Genomic DNA, 19,284 nt, shown 5'->3' with positions numbered 1-19,284 from the left:
AGAAACTTTGTGTAAAATGTCAAAAAATGTAGAAATTCTAGTAAATATGTATTTGAAATTTCTGACAAACAATAATGGTTTAAAAAGTATCTGCCAAGTCTTATTCCCTTTTCAGCTCTGTGTAGTCAATTGGTACTTGAATGATTCTTTAGCCTTCACATCTAACCTTCCATTTATAGATGCAAGCAAACAAATGGCCCAATTTCCAGAAAATCTGGGCAGCCACAATTGACTTTGTTTCTTTGGAAACTAAAAACCCCACTCAACTTGCCAGTGTCACTGAATGTGCATCATCAAACAGCTCTTGAACAGCTAACACCCATCTCCAGATTGAGCCTACTGTGTTGTTGGGTGTATTATTTACTGCCTGTGTGACACTTAGGCTCTTCAAATGTAGAGTGCTGCAGTCATTCAGGAGAGTTCAGTGAAAAATGGAAACAATTCTGTGGGAGGCTATCACAGAACATTTTCTTACTTTTTATTGAAGTTTCACATTTCCTAAGAGTGTCTGTTTTACTTTCAGAAAATCCCTGACTTTTCTTTGACTTTATGGCAGAGGAAGAGCCGAATCGGTTAATAAAGCATTTGTTGTGTGTTACTAAAAGTTTTTAAAAGGTGAAATGTGGACAGTCCTGACCTGAACTAAACATCAATAGGTAGAAAAAGGGGTTTGGCTGTTCCCTGCAACCTACCTGGCTGTCACATGAGAGTACAAACCCTCTGCCCAAAGCCAGACCAGATGTTCCTCATGACTGAGTCCTTCCTCCTACCCCAGCTGGCTAGTAGGTATTAGCTGTCTCTACTAGCATCTGAAAGATGAAGTGATTAATGGATGCCTTATATCTTCTTCAAAGACTAAGTTGTTGACTTGTGTGCAGGTACATGATTGTTTCCATTCCCCATAAGCCTTTCTAATCTTCCAATGGTGTATATTTGCTAGACCCTGGCACTCATGAATATTCAAGCTGAAGGAAGTGGAACCCTCTACAGGTGGGTTCATTAGAAAGCAGGCATCCTTCAAATATCCCTCCATTACAGCAGTCAAGGCCTTTCAGGGCAGAAAAATAGTGGTATTTTGCTTGTGTCTGGATGAATGTCTCTATTGTAAGCTGGGGAATAATCAACTGTGTGAGCTGTGCTTCAAATTAAAATCCTTATGCTACAGAAGAGGACAGTTATTTTTTTCTCACCCTGTTTGGTTTATCTGTATGGAGGTTTAGCATTTTTTACTCTGCCAAAACAAATTACTTTCTGTAGCAGGATTCTTTTTTTCCCTTACAGCCTGGGCATGTAGAAAAATATGTAAAACAATCAAAGCCAGCTGAAAGATGGATGCATCCCCTATTGAGTAAACAAAGTTACTGTGTATTGGCAAAAAGTTCCCTGCATTGGATTCTTCATTGGACTCAAGTTGCCAGCTCCAATAAATCAGTATGCTGGACTTGACTTAGTCAATGTTTCTAGACAGGAACTAGAGAGCATCATATGTTAAAGTGTAATGAATCGTATCAGTAAGTAAGTCTACTCTCAGCCTGTGTTAGAATCTATCAATATAACAAAGTGGCTGTCACCCTGATGTATGGATAGACAAGACACTCACCTGATAGAGGGGTGTGTCCTTCCCTCCCCAGTGAAAATATCCTGAGCTGGCTGAAAAGGAAAGTATCCCTCATTTTTTTTTCCATGCTGCCTGTGTTTGAGGCACGTTCATTAAGGGGAGAAGGCTTTGTAGGGAGGAAGACCAGGGGACTTAAAAGATATTTCACCTGTGATCATGAAACTCTTTAACCACCTAAACAAAAGGCTTTAACCACCTAAATCTCTGAGGCTTGGAAATCCTCTTCCCACAGTGACAGAGCAGGCTCTGTTTTTATCAGTTACTATTTCTGATTGTGATTTGGGTCAGAGGAATGCCTGAATACTCCAGCTAGCTTTGCCATTTAGCCAATTCTCTTTTTTTTTTTGGGTGGAATTTTTGGCTTAATACATCTAGAATAAATGAGATTAATTACATCTGCTGAGGCCCAATGATTAGACAGGATTAACTGTGCAAAGTAGTCATGTCCTTGTAACTAGTATAAATAACCAGGATGCATATGATTAGGGAAGATGAGCCCTCCATGTCCAGAAGACCATCCTTATTTGTACATACAAAGTAGACAAGGAGTTGGAATGGGAACAGCAGCAAGGAGGAGGTCAGCAGCCAACTTCAGTGGTCAACATAAACTACAGTCAAATACATAACTGTTCACTGATGGACTGGTCCTTTACCTGTTGGCCATGCTACCTTTCCATCAACATTAAAGAACTGGATGGAGAATGTCCATCAACTCTTCCCCCCGCCCCCCCCAAAAATCTCTTTGAACAACTAGTGTTTTAAATGAGCTAGAAGAAGCTGGTGAACGTCATTTGGGAGTCAATTGCTAATGGGATTATATAAACTTGTGTGCATACTTTTTGGCACCTGTGTACTAGAAGCTGGGCATTGGATAGAGAGTAGTATTTCTTTTTAGTTTCACATTCAAAGTGGATGACTTCTTAGTGTAACTGGCAAAAAACCCCAGTCCGTTATTCTAGTGCATGTTCCCTTGAAACTTGTCAATCGCAGTGAAGCTCTGCAATTTTTTGGATGTAGTATCAGTTATCTTCTGCTTAATCAAATTGTGCTCCTTTTTCCTCAGGCTCTGTGCAGAGAACAGATGGCACTTTTGTATTATGCCACAAAAATGTTTGGCGTCATCCCAAGGAGACACTTGGCAAGAGACATGGTAAAGTGCTGCTGCAGATTGCCCTGTTGAGTTTACCACAGGAGATGCTCAAACCCAGTTTGCTGTTGCTGTTTCCTCAGGACTTTGTTGGCATAACCATCAGGTACCGTGCTGGCTGTAGGCTGAGGCCCAGAGACATAGCCAGCTTTTCCTGACAATAACTTTTTTATTAGGAGTAAAATTGGTTCTTTTCTCACGACACCCAATGCAATCTTCTTTAAACAGTAAGTGGTGGTCATGCGAAGATGAACCTGAAGGAGCAGATGACTTGGAGAGAGAATAGTACGCCTGTGCATGAAGCAGAACAGGCTGAGGTGCTGATTGTCCTTTTGCTTAAGAAAAATGAAGTACAAAACTATCTGGGGGATGCCACTGATAATTTCTAGGCTCATGATTCAGTTTGGCAAAGCTCACATACCCACTTGGTCAGGAAATACTAGGACAGGGCATAAAGCTCTCATAGCTCATGCCTTGTTTTTGAAGCGAAGCCATTTTCAAAGACAAAATTTTAAGGATGCTTCTTAAAGAGTGCCGAATGCCTGATTTACTGGGTCCCCCCAAAGCTGATTCTGTTAACTAAGAATGCTTTATGCTTAGACTTCACACTGCACTCAGTGATCACTTTTGCCCCAGAGGATCACAGCTGCTGCTGTGAATTCTGCATAGAATTCAATTTCTGATGTCTCCAGGACATGTATCATTACATCGTTTGAGAATCAGAATGCAGACTGGCACCAGGAGCCGGTGAAAAGCCAATTGCAAGACGCAAGCGCAGGTTGAGCCATGGAGCATTGTACAGTTGCAATAGGTACCAGCTGGAGTCTTTGCATCATATTCACATTCAACTTCAGATATGGTAAACCCGGGTGTTCCAGCCTACACTTATAAACACATCATCCACTATGGCCAAATCTTTGTTTGTTTGGACGGGAAACAATATATTTGAAAGATAAAAGTATAAGGCATTTGGGAAGTTAATGCTGGAAACCTTGAGAAGTCAAAGCCCTGAGTGGTCAAACAAGACCTTTCAGATTCTCTGAAGCCTGACGAATGAGAGCTGAATGCCTCAGAAGGCGGCAGAGATGACACTTTGTCAATTTTTAAAAACTTTTGTCTTTTCTGTCAAGCGTTACCTTCATTCTGCCTGAAAACACCTCAAGTCAGAGGACATAGTCCATGAGCATAATTGCCTACTGACATTCAAATATGTAGCTGTAGTAGACATCAGTGGACTGCATCAGCTGTTGGCTCAGACAACTGAGTTCCCCAATAATAGTGTTGATAATCCAGTCCCAATCCCCTGCTCCCACTTCACAGAAGACTTTTTCCCAGCTGGTCTCAGGGGAAGATTCTTGACACCTACACTGCTAGATTTGGTGTTATTCTGCGAATTCTGTTAGTGTTGCGAAAAGTGTTGTTCTGTAGGAAAAATGAGATTTGACATATGCAGATCTAACCATCAGTGGGATATCTTTTTCACAAGATTTCAATGAGTGTGTTTCTCTATGCTGCCATGCAGAAAGGTGGTTATGCCAACTTCAAAAGATGTTTCTTGCTTCTGTCAGTTGGCACAGAATAAACAGTTTTTTTCTGTTCCATGTATTTAATTAATTTTGTATTTTATTTCTTCTCAAAGAGGCACTTTGATTTTTAGTTTTAAAAAAAATCTATATCCAGAAAAATTCTATGAATGTTTCATGCTAACAGATTTCATATGCATCTGCTCCTGGATGTTCACCACAGCTGCATGACTGTTCAACTTAGAGAAATGCAGTTTTTTAAATTTCCTGACTGGACATATAAAACTGCATTAAAAAGGCTTGGAGGAGGCTGTGAATGAATCACTTGAACTTTTCATTTTTAATTAGGCTGATAGGATGAGGAAACATATACTTTCTTTTTTGAGGCTCCTTCACAAAATTGTGGGTAGATTTTGCAATAGGTAGAGCAAAGAGAGCCTTCTTTTGTACCAAGAGAACTCTTGTTTTCCTCAGGAGATCCACTCCTGATGCTAAGCAGAAGAATAAAGCAACTGTAAGGGACAACAGTTGTTGTCCAACCAGATGATTTTGGTATGAGCTGATAAGCATTAGGGAAGATAGAGAATCTAAAAGGGAAAAGAAAGCATGTGAAGGCATATGTTCATGAGTGACTTCCTTCTGCTCTTCACAGGGTCATTTGTCTAAACATGAGCCTTTGGTGCCTTTTAAGATTTCCTGGGATTCCCTCCAACTGTTGTTTGAACAGGGCTTGGTTCTTTGCAGCTTCTTTCCCACATCAGACTGGCACAGCAACTGCAGGTATCTCAGATACATTAGGACATCTGAAATGTCACTAAAAAGACTCTTTTTAGATGACTGGCACCCTAAGGGCATCATTCAGTCTAAGATCGTCACAATGTGCCTATCTCCATTCCCACCACAGTTAATGGAGATCTAGTCAATGCGGCCAGTGGATATCTGGGGTGATTTGTCTCAGCATGAAGTACCAGTAGATTCTGGAACTGGAAGCAGCAAATCCCAGTAGGCCAGTGAGAAGAGGAGAGAGCAGGCACAAGCCTTATGAAACCCAGGGTGCCTATGCTACCTTTGCTTACTGGCTTTTACCCTGGAAATAGCTCAAAGGATGGGATGCAGCCACTTAGCTTTAGATATCTTCTGTGAAGATGTTTATGTGTGATCTAATTGCCTAGACTCCTTTTGTGCTAGCTGGCAAGAAATAAGTGCTCTAGGGCCAGACCTATCTCATGGATTCTAAATAACTCAGTAGATGTAAAAAGCAGGTCAAATGAATCAAGTCCCAAAAGTGTGTGTGTTACTAATTAATACATCCTTTTGGCCAGCTGTAAAATTCCACAAAACTTACAGGATCATTGTACCTTTAAAACATTTACATCTCTATCAAATGTTTAAGCTGGCCTTAGGGTTTGTTACTGCAGAGCTGACGGGGCAAAAAGAGGGAGCGAGAGTGCATAGGCACGGAAAGGCAGAAGGACCCCTAAATGCAATTACCTATAAACTGTACAAAAAAATGCAGCAAGTGAAGCAACCATAAATACATTAAGAAGACAAAGCCAATACATATTAAAGATGCATGTAGTGCTGTTCATTTGTGCCCTCCCTTTTGGCTCTGGGTAGGGAGATTTATGCATTTAACACCAGGTAAAGTCCTTTTAATGATGGACACACAGACTCATAAATCCCAGAAAACTCTCCCTAGCTCACAAGGACAATTTATTTCACCCCACCATTTGTTTTCCCATAGAGTTAGAAGAGCAGAAGATGTATTATACTCTGAACCTACCTTCTGGCTTATGTAATTTAATGTGGCATTTAGTGAGCTCAATTCCTTCTACCAAAGGGGCAAACAACTACTTTTAAAAATAAATGGCATTTCTGTGTGGGCTGTTCTGGCAAGCGACCCCTCACAATTACCAGAGGCTCACAGCCACAAAATGGTAGGTCAGGAAGGAATAAAGAGGCCACTTGGTCTGTTCTCTTACACCTGGGAAACAGATACAACAGAGGACATGAGGGCTTAAAATGGACAGGTAGAAAGTCAAAGCTTCCACTCTACAGATTGCAAAAGTGAAAGAAAACACACAAAAAACGTGATTTAAGAAACTGAGTATAATTTCCCAGAAGACTCTTAAGGTGTTGTTATGAAAAGTAGAGGAGCAAGAAGGAAAAAACCCCAAAACAAACCACCACCCGAGCTATGATTAGTAATGAATAAATAATGGAACACTATGATCTCTGTACTACAGTGAGATTATATGAAGCAGAAGAGACTTTTGGATGCTAATTTGCCTTGTGGAAGACCACATAAATCATAGAATCATAGAATGGTTTGGGTTGGAAGGGACCTTAAAGATCATCTAATCTCCAGCCCCCCTGCCATGGTCAGGGACACCTTCCACTAGACCAGGTTGCTCAAAGCCTCATCCAACCCGGCCTTAAACACTTCCAGGGATGGGCCATCGACAACTTCTAATGAATGTTAGAAAACAGCAGAAATATCTAATTTTGCTGCTGTTTTCTCTTACTATTGAAAAGACATTTCATTTTTCTGTCTCTTTAGACATTTCATTTTTCTGCTCTGTCAGAAACAAACATGTTGCTTCTGACAACCGGTCCTTGTGCTCTGTATTCAAACTGTTCCTTTAGTTAAGCAAAGCAATTGGCATGGAAATGTGCCAGTGAACGTGATGCAACACTGTGACCTCAAAAACTGACAGCATGGGGACAGAAAAAAAGCGAGAAGGTGCTGAGCCTTAGCACCCTGCACTCGTTGTCCATATCTCTTGCATTAAAAAGTGATTCTTGGGTGGATCCTAAAAGTCTAGAGCATATGGTTTCTCCGGAAGCAATGAATTATAGTACGGTTTATGCAGGGAAAGCATGTTAGGTGCTTGTAACCTAAGATACATTTGAGAATTTAAGGAAGCCAGATGCTTTTAGTTTGGGAAAAGTGTTCTCCGTGGTAGGTCTCTCCATCCAATCTTCATGTGGAACATAAGCCACTGTCCATCTGCAAAGTACCAGTACTGGTGGGATGCCTTTGGATATTCCCACTTTATGGCAGTTATGTACTTCTGCTTTCTCATTTTCTGCTGCTGCTAGAGTGCTTGGAGAAAGGTTCGTTCGGGCAAGGAAAAGTGCAGGGTGTTTGTTCCTTGAATAAAAGGTGCTGGTGCCTCTAATTTCTTTCCAGTCCTTTTGTCTTTGGCCTCTGTAGAAACAAATGAGCTGTGATTAATGCCGATGAAAGTATTAAGGGGATTATTTCCGCTCCTCCCACCAAAATTATTGACTGGAACACACAGTTTGAGAAAATCCAATTAAAACTATATCATGTGGCTGTATTTCCTTCACCATCTATATAAAAGGATAGATAAGGGACTTCTGTTATTCCCTTTCTCTCTATTATTTAGATTGTAAAGTGGGTAGTGAAAGCTGTTCTCATCCTGAGTATACGTTCTGTTACACTTCACACATTTATCTCATTATTTTTAACAGGTATGGGTAACAGCACTTTTTTCTCTTTAACAAGTATCAAACTTTCAGTTATACTGTGTGCACTCTGGGTGACTTCGCCGTTAGCAACGCTACGTTACCTGTCAAATTAAGACACGAAGGCTGGGATTGAAGAGAGTTGAGTAGAACTTGTAAATTAAAACACATTTTCCCTAGACCATCTGGTTGTGACCTTTTCCTCTCTGAAAAATCAACCTCCTGCCGTGTTCTGTGGGAGGGATATATTTTAACATGCAGTGCACAGATTTAAAAAAAAATTCTTCTGGAGTTTGGATACCCATTTCTAATTGTCCACAACAATAATAATTCAATCTGCGCAGGGCTGTAAACACGGGACTTTCTTGCAACACAGGACATTCCTACATATTAAGAATATTTTTTCAGTTCTTTCTCCACTGAAAGAAGAAAAATGTTTTGCATACAAAGGCTGTAACTGATGTGGATAGGGCTATCTCTGAAGACCTCAGTATTAAGGAAATGTTCAGCCCTGTATCTTTCATGTCACATGGAAACTTGCTATTGACTTCTGAGGAGTAAGATGGGGCTCATGGACACCTCATCTCCTCATCCATGGCTCTGCCTAGATCAAACCAATTTGTTCTCAACCGTTTTACCCCTATTTTTAAAATGTGCTTGATCAACTGCATTTGCTGTTTCAACTAGCTAAGGCAGACTATTTGTAATGGTAGAAAAGCAATCATTCCACAGGCCTGGCATTGTCTCCGGCCAAAGTTACAGTGGTTTAGCTAAACCTCTTGGGTTCTGATTTTAACTGTCTGGTCTCCTATTAAGTCTTGCAAGTCTCCACTTCTGATGGATGAGTTTGGGTGCACCTGTCCTGGTTTTGGCTGGGCTAGAGCTAATTTTCTTCCTAATAGCTAGTATAGTGCTGTGTTTTGGATTTAGTACGAGAATAATGTTGATAACACACTGATGGTTTTAGTTGTTGCTGAGTACTTGTAGTGCTTATACTCAGTCAAGGACTTTCCAGCTTCCCGTGCTCTGCCAGCGGGGAGGTGCACAAGAAGCTGGGAGGGGACACAGCCAGGACAGCTGACCCCAGCTGTCCAAAGGGATATTCCCTACCATATGATGTCATGCTCAGTGTATAAACTGGAGTTCACTCGGGGGACAGGAACTGCTGCTTAGGGATGGGCTATTGATCACTGGGTGGTGAGCAATTGTTGCATTGCGCATCACTTGTCTTTGTATATTCCTTTATTATTATTTTTATTATTATTATTACTATTATTTCTTCCTTTACTGTCCTATTAAACTGTTTTTATCTCAACCCACAAGTTCTTTTCTAATTCTCTCCCCCATTTCCCCTAGGGGAGGCGAGCGAGCAGCTGCGTGGTGCTTAGTTGCCTGCTGGGGCTAAACTATGACAGAACTTCACTCAGTTGCTTGAAAGCAATGCCATCATTGTATGTCTTTCTCACCTTCAGATCTTTCTATCCTAAGCTTGTCCCATCAAAGGTGGCAGAACAAAGTGTGCATCTAATGCTTTGACAGCCCCAATACTACTGCTGGCAATGGTAAGGTTGCATTGTGAACTGGACAGAATTCAATAAAGGTGTGCATTTTGGCTTAAATTTGACATGTTGGGTAAGTGGGCTGAAGTGATCCAAAAAGTTGTCCATACAATTATACTGGTTTGATGTAGGGAGTGATTGGTAAGTAGAATAATCCCATTCATACTCCTTACCACTCAGATACTCTTAACCTAATTAAGTGTAACATTACTCATTCTGGTTTACTTTATATTACTTTCTAAGTGGTTTAAATAAAACTGAAGAAAAGGGACTTACACAAGTAAACCGGTATCATTATATCAGTGGAATAAGGTATATTTTCCTATGCAAGCAACCCTTCAGCCTTTCAGGCTACACTGGGGTTATGACACGGGCACATAGGTGCCAAGAGTATAAAAATTATGATAGTATACACAGTGCTCCGTTTAGGGCACTTTTTTTTTTTTTTGTTCCTCCCCACCTTAATTGGTATACCTCATAAGGGATCATCGCCAGTGCCTCTTTCAATGCATATTAATCATTCAGGAACGCAGAGGAAACCACCTCTGCTGTGACAATAACTTGATTTCTCTCTGAGGGAAAGGGATTGAATCTCAGTGCCTCTCTAATGACATTATCTGTTATTTTCAGGACAGACAGTTGCATCCTAATGGAATTCAAACATAAGACAAGAGATAAAAAGAAGTAAACAGTTGCCAATATGCTTCTTATAATTACTTATGCAGTAGCATAGAAGGTACTTTGTCACTTGCCAAAGAGTTACTGACTTCATAACCCTTCACTCAAGACAGGAAGGTCCAGTGAAAAATGGGATGCCCCTTCATAAGTTGATTCATGTAGGACTGATCCTTGGTCCCTTAAAAAAGCTATTTTATTATTCTGGCATTGTTACTTCCTAGTGACCTGGCCAATGCAGTGTGTCACATTGCAGCCTCTGGAGTAGTGCAGAGATTCTCAAGCTGGCATGGGCTTGGGTACCATTCAAAGTTATTCATGTATCCACTTGCCTCTTTATAAACCATGGGTGAAGACAGCACCCTGCCACCCCATTATTAGAGGTGTCATGACCTTACAAGCCAGCTTCAGAAAAATATCTGCAGCTGTAAACCTATCTTGCCACATCGAGCCAGCCATCCAAGATGGTATCTAGGAAGTCTGTATGGGCTGCCCCAGAGGGAGCATGATGATTCCCGGACAAAATAGAGAAGACTGACTCATCTCTCCATTGGCTAGGACCTGGCCTGGCCCTCCTTTGGGCCCTCTGTGGCAACTCAGCTACCATGAGAGACAATTTCTGTTGCTGTACATTGTTGCAGCCAAAGGTGTAGTGTTTTTTTACAAGAATCCCAAGGCGTGTGTCCCCTGGGCATGTTGGTAGAGCATGTGAGACCACAAAGCCAGATGGGAAAGTGCTGGAGGACTGTTCGAAAAGAATGGCCATACTTCATATGATGTGTGTCCGTAGTGGCAGTCCATAGTTGATCCTAGGCCTAACTATCCTGTGTACTGTGGCTGGGTTTCTTCTTTGGAAGGGGTGGATGGAGTGAATTAATATGTTCAGTGTGGGCAGGGAGGCTGTATCTGTACATTCCCAATTCCAATAAACCAAAAATCATTCCCAATTAAGAGTTTGAATGTGGCTACCTCATTTTGAAGGATAAGAGAGTTCAGCAGTGGGGAGATGGGCTGTGCCATGTCAGAGAATGGTCCTGGGCACATTTAATTTACTAATACAGTTGCGCCATGAGGATATCAGAGCTCTGCAGAAAACTAGGGAATGAGCTGAGCCTTCCTTTTTTTGAGGAGAGTTTAAGCTTTTTGTAGAACATGCAGATTCAATTTCCTCTGCAACTTCCTTCCTGTTTGCTACAGGAAAGTGGACATTAGACACACGTAAGACCTCTGAAATCCAAGAAGACATCTTGGCAAAGCACACCCAATTCTTCTGAGGAAAGTGGGCAACTGTTGTGCCTTTGAGGATCCTTTGAACATTTAGAGCACAGAACTGGAAGGAATGCCAAAATCACTGATATTGGTCCTTGCTTCAGATTTTCCTAACTCCTAATAACGGTTTGTTAAGCTCAGAAAATAGCTGTGGGATCAGGATATGCCAGACATCATGCTAAGTCGAAAAATGGAGATATTTTTGTGCATGAAGAAAAGTGTAATTGGCAATTTCTCCCAATAATGAACAGATTGTAAAAAAAATCTGCCTGTGACAGTAAATGAGGAATGTGTTGCCTTAATTACTTGCTAGGAAAGATTTACTGAGAGTGGGTTATAGAACGGTTTACATTTCCAGAGGATAAAAATCAGTGAAGCTCTGTTCATGGCACCAACTATTGTCTGATTTCTATCTAGGCTTGTGAGGATACTTTGTAGACTGATTTGTTTTCTTTGTTGAAAAGAGCTCCTAGGTTTTGAATTTTTATTTAAAGGATATGTAAGTTCAAGAGAATTTACACTGCTGTTTTCAGCACAGTAACAAATGTTGGAGTGATGGTTTATTGTGAAGATAAAGGAAGGGATAAAGAAGATGGAGCTAAAGAAGAAGAAAGGGAGATGAAGTTGAAAGATTTCCATTTGGAATGCAGCTACAGCTGTTGTGCTGTACTGGGATCTCATGTTCTTATTCTGCTTTGTGGGTAAAATATCCTGCCAGACTACATTTCCCATCACACTTTTCAAAGTAGAGTTGATCTCCTACCATCTGTTTAACAGAACAGGCTTCTGTTCCCAGCTGGAGCCTTGACATACTTGTTGCTACAGAAATAATAATAAACAATAAAAGCACAGTGTTATGGTTTCATTCTTTCTTTCTTCCTTTCTTTTTCTTTTTTTTTTTTTTTGATAGAAAATGTTAAAGTAGAAGGAGTGTTGTGGTGCTTTTATAATCACTTGTCTGTTCCAAACTCATCTCTGGACTTATTTATTCCATAATTATCTCTCCATGACATGAATGATTAAACGAAAATACATTAAGTCTTCCTGATACTGGATTCTGTTGGCTCAGGCCATCCCAATAAAGCATCACTGTTTTGAAACGGACGGGGAGAGAATGATTAATTTCCTTTTCTGTGCATAAAAGACATTACTTTGTGTGAATTCTTTAGCGCTTTCGCTGAAGACTGGGCAGGTAATTGTGGTAACCTCTGCTTTTTTCCTACTTCCTGCTGGCATTTTTTGGGGTCAAGTCAATTAGAAATTTTGCTGCTGACTGCAGTTATTGAAAGATGGGGTCTGATAGACCAAACTTTTCTAGAGTTCAGAAGTACATATGCCGTACCGTATGAGAGTCACACTGCTGGAAATAGGCTTTCCTCACAGGGCCTGAACTGGATAAAAGAAACATTCTTTGTGTTTCTTTAACCAAGAAGTCCAAGTTCCATGGGGTCAAGGTTGACAAGAGTAATCAAATGTGTTAGATATATAAAGAAACATGATGGATCTTGAGAAGGCGGTTGGAGAAGATGAGCTTGTCTCTGCAGGTCACCAGATTTTTGTATTTCATTCCGTTGAGTGATGTCCAGTGCTTTTCTCCATTTGGGCTGGTTTTCTCACTTCTGGCACTGGGCCAACGGCCTAGGGAAGTGTAAGAGAGCAGCACAAGCACGTATGAATCATATATATGAAGACACTTCCAGGCTGTAGGCATGTTTATAACCACACAAGCAGCTGAATTATACCTATCTAAATACTCTCAGAGAAGACTGAAAAATTACGTGGCATGAGGAAAAATACTGCTGGAATTTTCCAGCCTTTGTACTACAGCAAGAGCAATCAACCAGGATGGGGGAAGATGTGGGATCTAGGACAAACCCAACCTGAAGGAAATTAGACTGAGAGATGTGAGAAAAGGGAGCAAAACTCTTCCCAAGTGGCTGGGACAATCACCTCTAATTAGAGTCCACCTTTCTACGGGAGCACTTCAGGACAGTCAGTGAAGCACCCAGATCCAAAAATGTTTAGTAAGAGACTTTACTGGTGAAGACTGGCAATGACTATTTCATTCCCATGGCCTCTGGATGGTTTTGAAGGTCCCAGAAAAGTGATTGTCAAAAGGTCTTTATCTGTTACATGCATGCTGTCAGGTATTTGGGGATCCCTCAAGATTTTAAAAAACAAACAAAGAGTATAAAGACCATAGCCTTAAAGGTAAAATGGAAATATCTTTGAAGATCAGAAGAAGAGCTGACCCTGACGTTCTCATGGTTTTGAAGGTTTCTCATTGTATTATAAGCCAATAAAATAAGCACCACAAAGGCTTCAATGGGGAAAGAAGAGCAAAATTGCTGTTTTGCTATTCAAAGCCCATTTTTTGTCACAGTTTGTGGTGGGTTGACCCTAGCTGGATGCCAGGTGCCCACCAAAGCCACTCTATCACTCTCTCTCCTCAGTGGACAGGGGAGAGAAAATATAATGCACAGCTCATTAGTCAGGGGCAACATGAAATTACTCAGCAATTGCCATCATGGGCAAAACAGACAGATCTTGAGGAAAAGAGTTTAATTTATTACAAATCATATCAGAGTAAGTTAATGAGAAATAAAACCAAATCTTAAAAACACCTTCCCCCCACCCCTCCCTTCTTCCTGGGCTCAACTTCACTCCCCATTTCTCTCCCTCCTCCCCCCGAGCGGCACAGGGGGACGGGGAATGGGGGTTGTGGTCAGTTCATCACATGCTGTCTCTGCTGCTCTTTCCTCCTCAGGGGGAGGACTCCTCACCCTCTGCCCTGCTCCAGCCTGGGGTCCCTCCCACAGGAGACAGTCCTCCATGGACTTCTCCAGCGTGAGTCCTTCCCACGGGCTGCAGTTCTTCACGAGCTGCTCCAGCCCGGGTCCCCCCACGGGTGCCGTCCTTCAGGAACAGGCTGCTCCAGCCCGGGTCCCCCCACGGGTGCCGTCCTTCAGGAACAGGCTGCTCCAGCCCGGCCCCCGCGGGGTCCCAGGTCCTGCCAGCAAACCTGCTCCAGCCGGGGCTCCTCTCTCTCCCCACGGGGCCACAGGCCCTGCCAGGAGCCGGCCCCAGCGCGGGCTGCCCACGGGGTCACGGCCTCCTTTGGGCATCCCCCTGCCCCGGCGCCGGGTCATTCATGGTATGCAGGTGGAGATCTGCTCCCCTGTTAACCTCTGTGAGCTGCAGGGAGACAACCTGCCTCACCATGGTCTTCACTAGGGGCTGCAGGGGCATCTCTGCTCCAGCGCCTGCAGCACCCCCTGCCCCTCCTTCTGCTCTGACCTTGGTGTCTGCAGAGCTGTTGCTCTCACATATTCTCTCTCCTCTCACTGGTTGGAATTGTCCAGTTTAGTTTTTTACCTCCTTTTTAAATATGTTATCCCAGAAATGCTACCACCGTTGCTGATGGGCTTGTTCTTGGCCAGCAGTGGGTCTGCCTTGGAGCCGGATGGCATTGGCTCTATTGGACACAGGGGAAGCTTCTAGCAGCTTCTCACAGAATCCACACCTGTAGACCCCTGCTACCAAACCTTTGCCGTGCAAACAATACACAATTATTATAGTTTTTTAGTTTAGATTACTGTTTTCTGTGCTTTACCCAAGATCTTCTTAGACTCTGAGTTCTGAGGGGATACTGCTAGAAAGACTCAAGACTTTTTAACAGTGAAATTTCTTTTTATATTTTTATTTTTTTAATTGGAAATGATGGTTTAGCAAAATGTGGAGTTTTCAGGGGAGGGGGTGGAAAAAATTGAAAAAAAAAAAAAAAGCTTTGATAAAATTTTCTTTTGGAGAACCTCCTTAAGCTCCATGATGGAGTTAGTTCCTGTGGTTGAGGGAAAGAAAAACATAGCCAACTGTTCCTTAACAGCAAAGACCCTTAATAGAGGTCGTAAATCTTTCGGATGTGGAGACCAAGATCCGTGCACCCTCGTTAAGCCTGTGCTAAACCAGGGGGCTTGAGCCTGCATCGTTCACATTATATGTGATGGTGTGGTGCTACTCTCAGGTAGGTGTTTGCTAGTCTTGCCTGTTAGAAGTATTCCTTTTGATAATAAAAATGAAATATGAATAGGGTCGGTGAGAGGGTTATGAGAGAATTAGGCATAATTCCTTGCTTGAAATTATATTTAACTATTCATCTGGGATGGAACAGCTCTGGTACTGGGGTCACTATCCTGAAAGATGGAAGGCAGGCAGATGTATAGACCTGAACCTTTTCAAATGGTGTATTTTGTTCACTAGCACTGGAAAGTTCAAGTTTTGATGGGTTGCTGAATTGAAGAGTTCTGGCAACCTGAGGAATTTTTCTCAGGGCAGGGATGCTATCCCTCCCTACGCCCTACAGCCAGCAAGGTGGGATGGAGTGCAGCAAGCACGTGCAAGTTGTTGCCTCTCTTCATTTATTGCTTTCTCAGAAACACCTTGGGACACAAGGAGCAGTTGGCCATGCATCCAGCAGTGGCACAAGAGGAGCAAAAGCTGGCTGGACTCCAGTTTCTACAGAACCATGATATACTGGGATAAAACCTTTATCAAAGCTCCAGATCTAAATGTAATGAATCTAATTTTGTTCGCAGTGAATTTATATCCTGAGAACAAAAAAACCTTATATGCATACTTTATGGACAGCAAGACTGTCTGCTCCAGCCAAGAGTGGATGCCTTTCTGGATTACTATATGAGAATTTAAATAGATTTTGGCATCACTACTTCCATTGCGAAGGAGGGTGACTGTAAGACAGAAAGTCATTAGAGCATGATTGTGTCTGTGCATCATGACGAACAAGCAGTTCAATTCCCCCACCACCCCTGACACAGGCTCAGTCTTAGCCTGAGCTTTTGGTACCCTGAGTAAGCTGGAAAATAGCTTTACTTCTCTGTCATGCAGCCACACACTCTCTAAACTGAACATTAAGGTAAATTAATCTGTAAAGATGAAGTTTTGCATTCTTTTTTTTTTTTTTTTGCTCTGTATTTAAGGATTTTGCTGGAAGACAGTGAATAATCCACAGCTCAACCTTTACCAGTAGTATTCGTGGCATTGCCTGAGAGCAACCAGTACCAACTGCTGCCGGGGAAAATGCCTCAGTGGGCTTTCATGCAATTATTGGTTATTCATTGAATATTATTAGTGGTTAAAAATGGACATTATTTGCTAGTTCATTGCAGTTGCATAGTCCTTCACTGACAGACAAGCTTGTCTGATTGGGAAAATAGAGGTGCAAAGCAGGGGTGAGAAGTGTTAAATAACAAGAAAAAGAATCCCAAAGGGTCAAGTAGTATGTAGGCAGAAAACACCTCATCTGAGATGACATAGTAAATCAGGGGTAGGCATTAAGATATGCTGAGCATTAGGGCAGGGAAGATATTGCAGAGGACAGGAATTTAGGGCATACCAATGGCCTAACTGGAAAGACTAGTGAGAAGATAAAGGGGTCACTGTGATCTGCATTACAAAGTAGATCAGGCTGAATGATTGCAACGGTCTCTTCCTGCCTTGAAATTTTGTTTCTGGAAGGGCTTTATTTAAATAATTCATAGTGAAGAGAAAATCCTGAACAACGGCAGAAAAATTTTCAGTATGAGCCTGCACTCTGGGATTTAGTCCTCAGTATCTGAGCTCTCGAACTTTCCTAATGAAAATACTAATAAGTTTTTAATTCTAAGCTTCAAGCCTCATTGCAGACAATCATCAATGATATATTCAATTGTAAAATTCACAGAGGGCTTCATAGTTATATAAATCATTAAATTAAAGAGAAACTGCATCACATGACTGAATCAACTGAATAGAGGTTGAAAGTCAATTCAGTTTTGCAATTTTCTTAAAAAATATTGTGTGCAGAGATATTTGCTATTAATTTAAAAAATGAGGAAAAATTTCAGAAAATTGTTTTTTCTCATAATATAATAATTATTGTGTCTCTTTTCAATGAGAATTATTTCCTTGTTTCTTAAATGTGTTTTGAACCCTTATCAACCCAGAATGTGGCTTTTTTGCTGTGTGTTGCTAAGCATTTAGGTTTACGAGTCTGCAGCTGTTTCTAAGTGAAGAATTAGTGGTACATCTTTCATTTGAATGACGTTCAGATGACAAAGACATCAGCTTTGCTATGTCTGCGAGCAAACACACATTTGCTACTTCTGAAAAGTGTGTGTAATCCATTCCCCCTGTTACTCTTCTGCCACTCATGTCCAGTCATCTTCACTGTGCTGCTTTTGTGTAGCAGGTTACTGCTGGCATCAGCAGAGCAGCAGGCTCACGTAGAGCTCCGAAATTTGGTACCTGATAGTGCCATATGTGGTTGTTCTCTACCTCTTCATGATGGACATGTTTAGGCACAGTGAATACACACACATGGAATAGTCCTGGCTCTTTAACCAGTGTTTTTTTCCAGACTGCATCCGTTATATTTGACAGTATGACTTGTACACTCTACCTGGGTTATGTTGGAAGGCAGAAACTGCAGAGTGCATGATCTCACACCTCAGGTTACTTGCAGTGCTCGAAAGTTTAAACACTATTTGTGAGAAGCAAAGAAATAAATCTAAATATATGACTATGTAGAGCATATGAGCAAGATGGTTTGCTCAGTGTGTTACAGGACCAGTGGAAAGATGGAAAGAAATATGGTCTTCATTGTAATGATTGTGCTTCTGTAGCCTGAGGCATCAAAAACGTCATAGTGTTTATGCACGCTAATAAAATCTTAGCAGTAATTCTCTCCAGCCCCTCCATGCACAAAATCTTTGCTACAGTCTGTCCTCTGAATTACCTTTAAGGAAAAAAAATTAGTTCCCTTTCATTCCTCCTTAGGGAGGGATAAAGGTTGCCCTGCCGTGAGACTCAATGTTGGTGGATAGCATGGGTCATCGTGCATGGGAGTTTCTGAAGTGCTTAGGAGCTGTCTATTTAGGGGCAAGCAGGAGGGAAAATGGATTGGATCAAAGATTTCAAATCTAATGAGTAGCTGTTTAAAGATGCATCCCTTAATCATTAGCTTAATATTATTGGAAACCAAAGGGAAATGCCTTCTTATAATATTAATCTGAGTAAGTGGAGACTCTACTTCAATTTGTCTGATTAAAACAGCCTGACTGGGATTCCTTTCTCATCTGATGGTAGAAGAAAAACATTTCAGCCTCTCCTGTTCTAAACAAAATAAATGTGAAACTGAAAGAAGTGAATAAATACTGAAAAATCTCCTCGGTTCCATTCTTACTGGTGATCTAGGAGCTAGAAAAAGAAATCTTCAGGTGCCGTATGTAGTGAGCCTCTCAAAGCCCTTTGTGACTGGTTTTCAGAGGTGGGTGGGATGACTGGTCTTTCACAAGCGTGCTCTTTTGAATTCAGAGAGCAAAAGTCAGAGCATGATATTTAGTATCTGGGTCGCTAAATCTGCACTTCAGCATCAGGCGCTTCTGCAGGAGACCATCTCAGCAAAGTCCATTCCTCTAGCTTACCAGGTTTGCATCCATCCATCACCAGTGATGTGGACAGCTGCAAGGCTATGCAGTGCTTGTTTGCAGAATCTGAGTTAAACACTGAATCGGTTTAATATCCCAAGTATTTGATGTATTTTGGCTTAAGAATATTAATATACCATGTAAAAATGGGGCTAGGAGCACAGATGGTACGGATCAGCACTGAACAGGTCTTGACAGTGTGTGTTTTAGGACATTAAGTGAACTCCTGAGTAGTCAAGAGCCAATGATTACCATTGGCCTTACCTGAGCATCCAATCTCATCTGAAGGCTGGATCTGAGAAGTGCTCAGCATCCCCAGCGGATCTCGGGGGGTGTCAGCTGTGAAACAAACCAAGAAAAGTAAATATCAAGAAATTATGGAGGCCGCGAGAAAGACGAGGGGAGGAGAAGATCTGGTTAGAATTGAGGGGTGAAATAGCCCAGGTTTTGACATAAGGAATAGGATTTGGTCTGATACAACTATCTAAGTAGTCACAGACCTAGTCACTATAGACAG

The sequence above is a fragment of the Phaethon aethereus genome (genome assembly GCF_964289735.1).
Source record: "Phaethon aethereus genome assembly, chromosome: 2".
In the NCBI taxonomy this organism is placed as follows: domain Eukaryota; kingdom Metazoa; phylum Chordata; class Aves; order Phaethontiformes; family Phaethontidae; genus Phaethon; species Phaethon aethereus.
Note: the sequence above shows the minus strand (reverse complement) of the source record.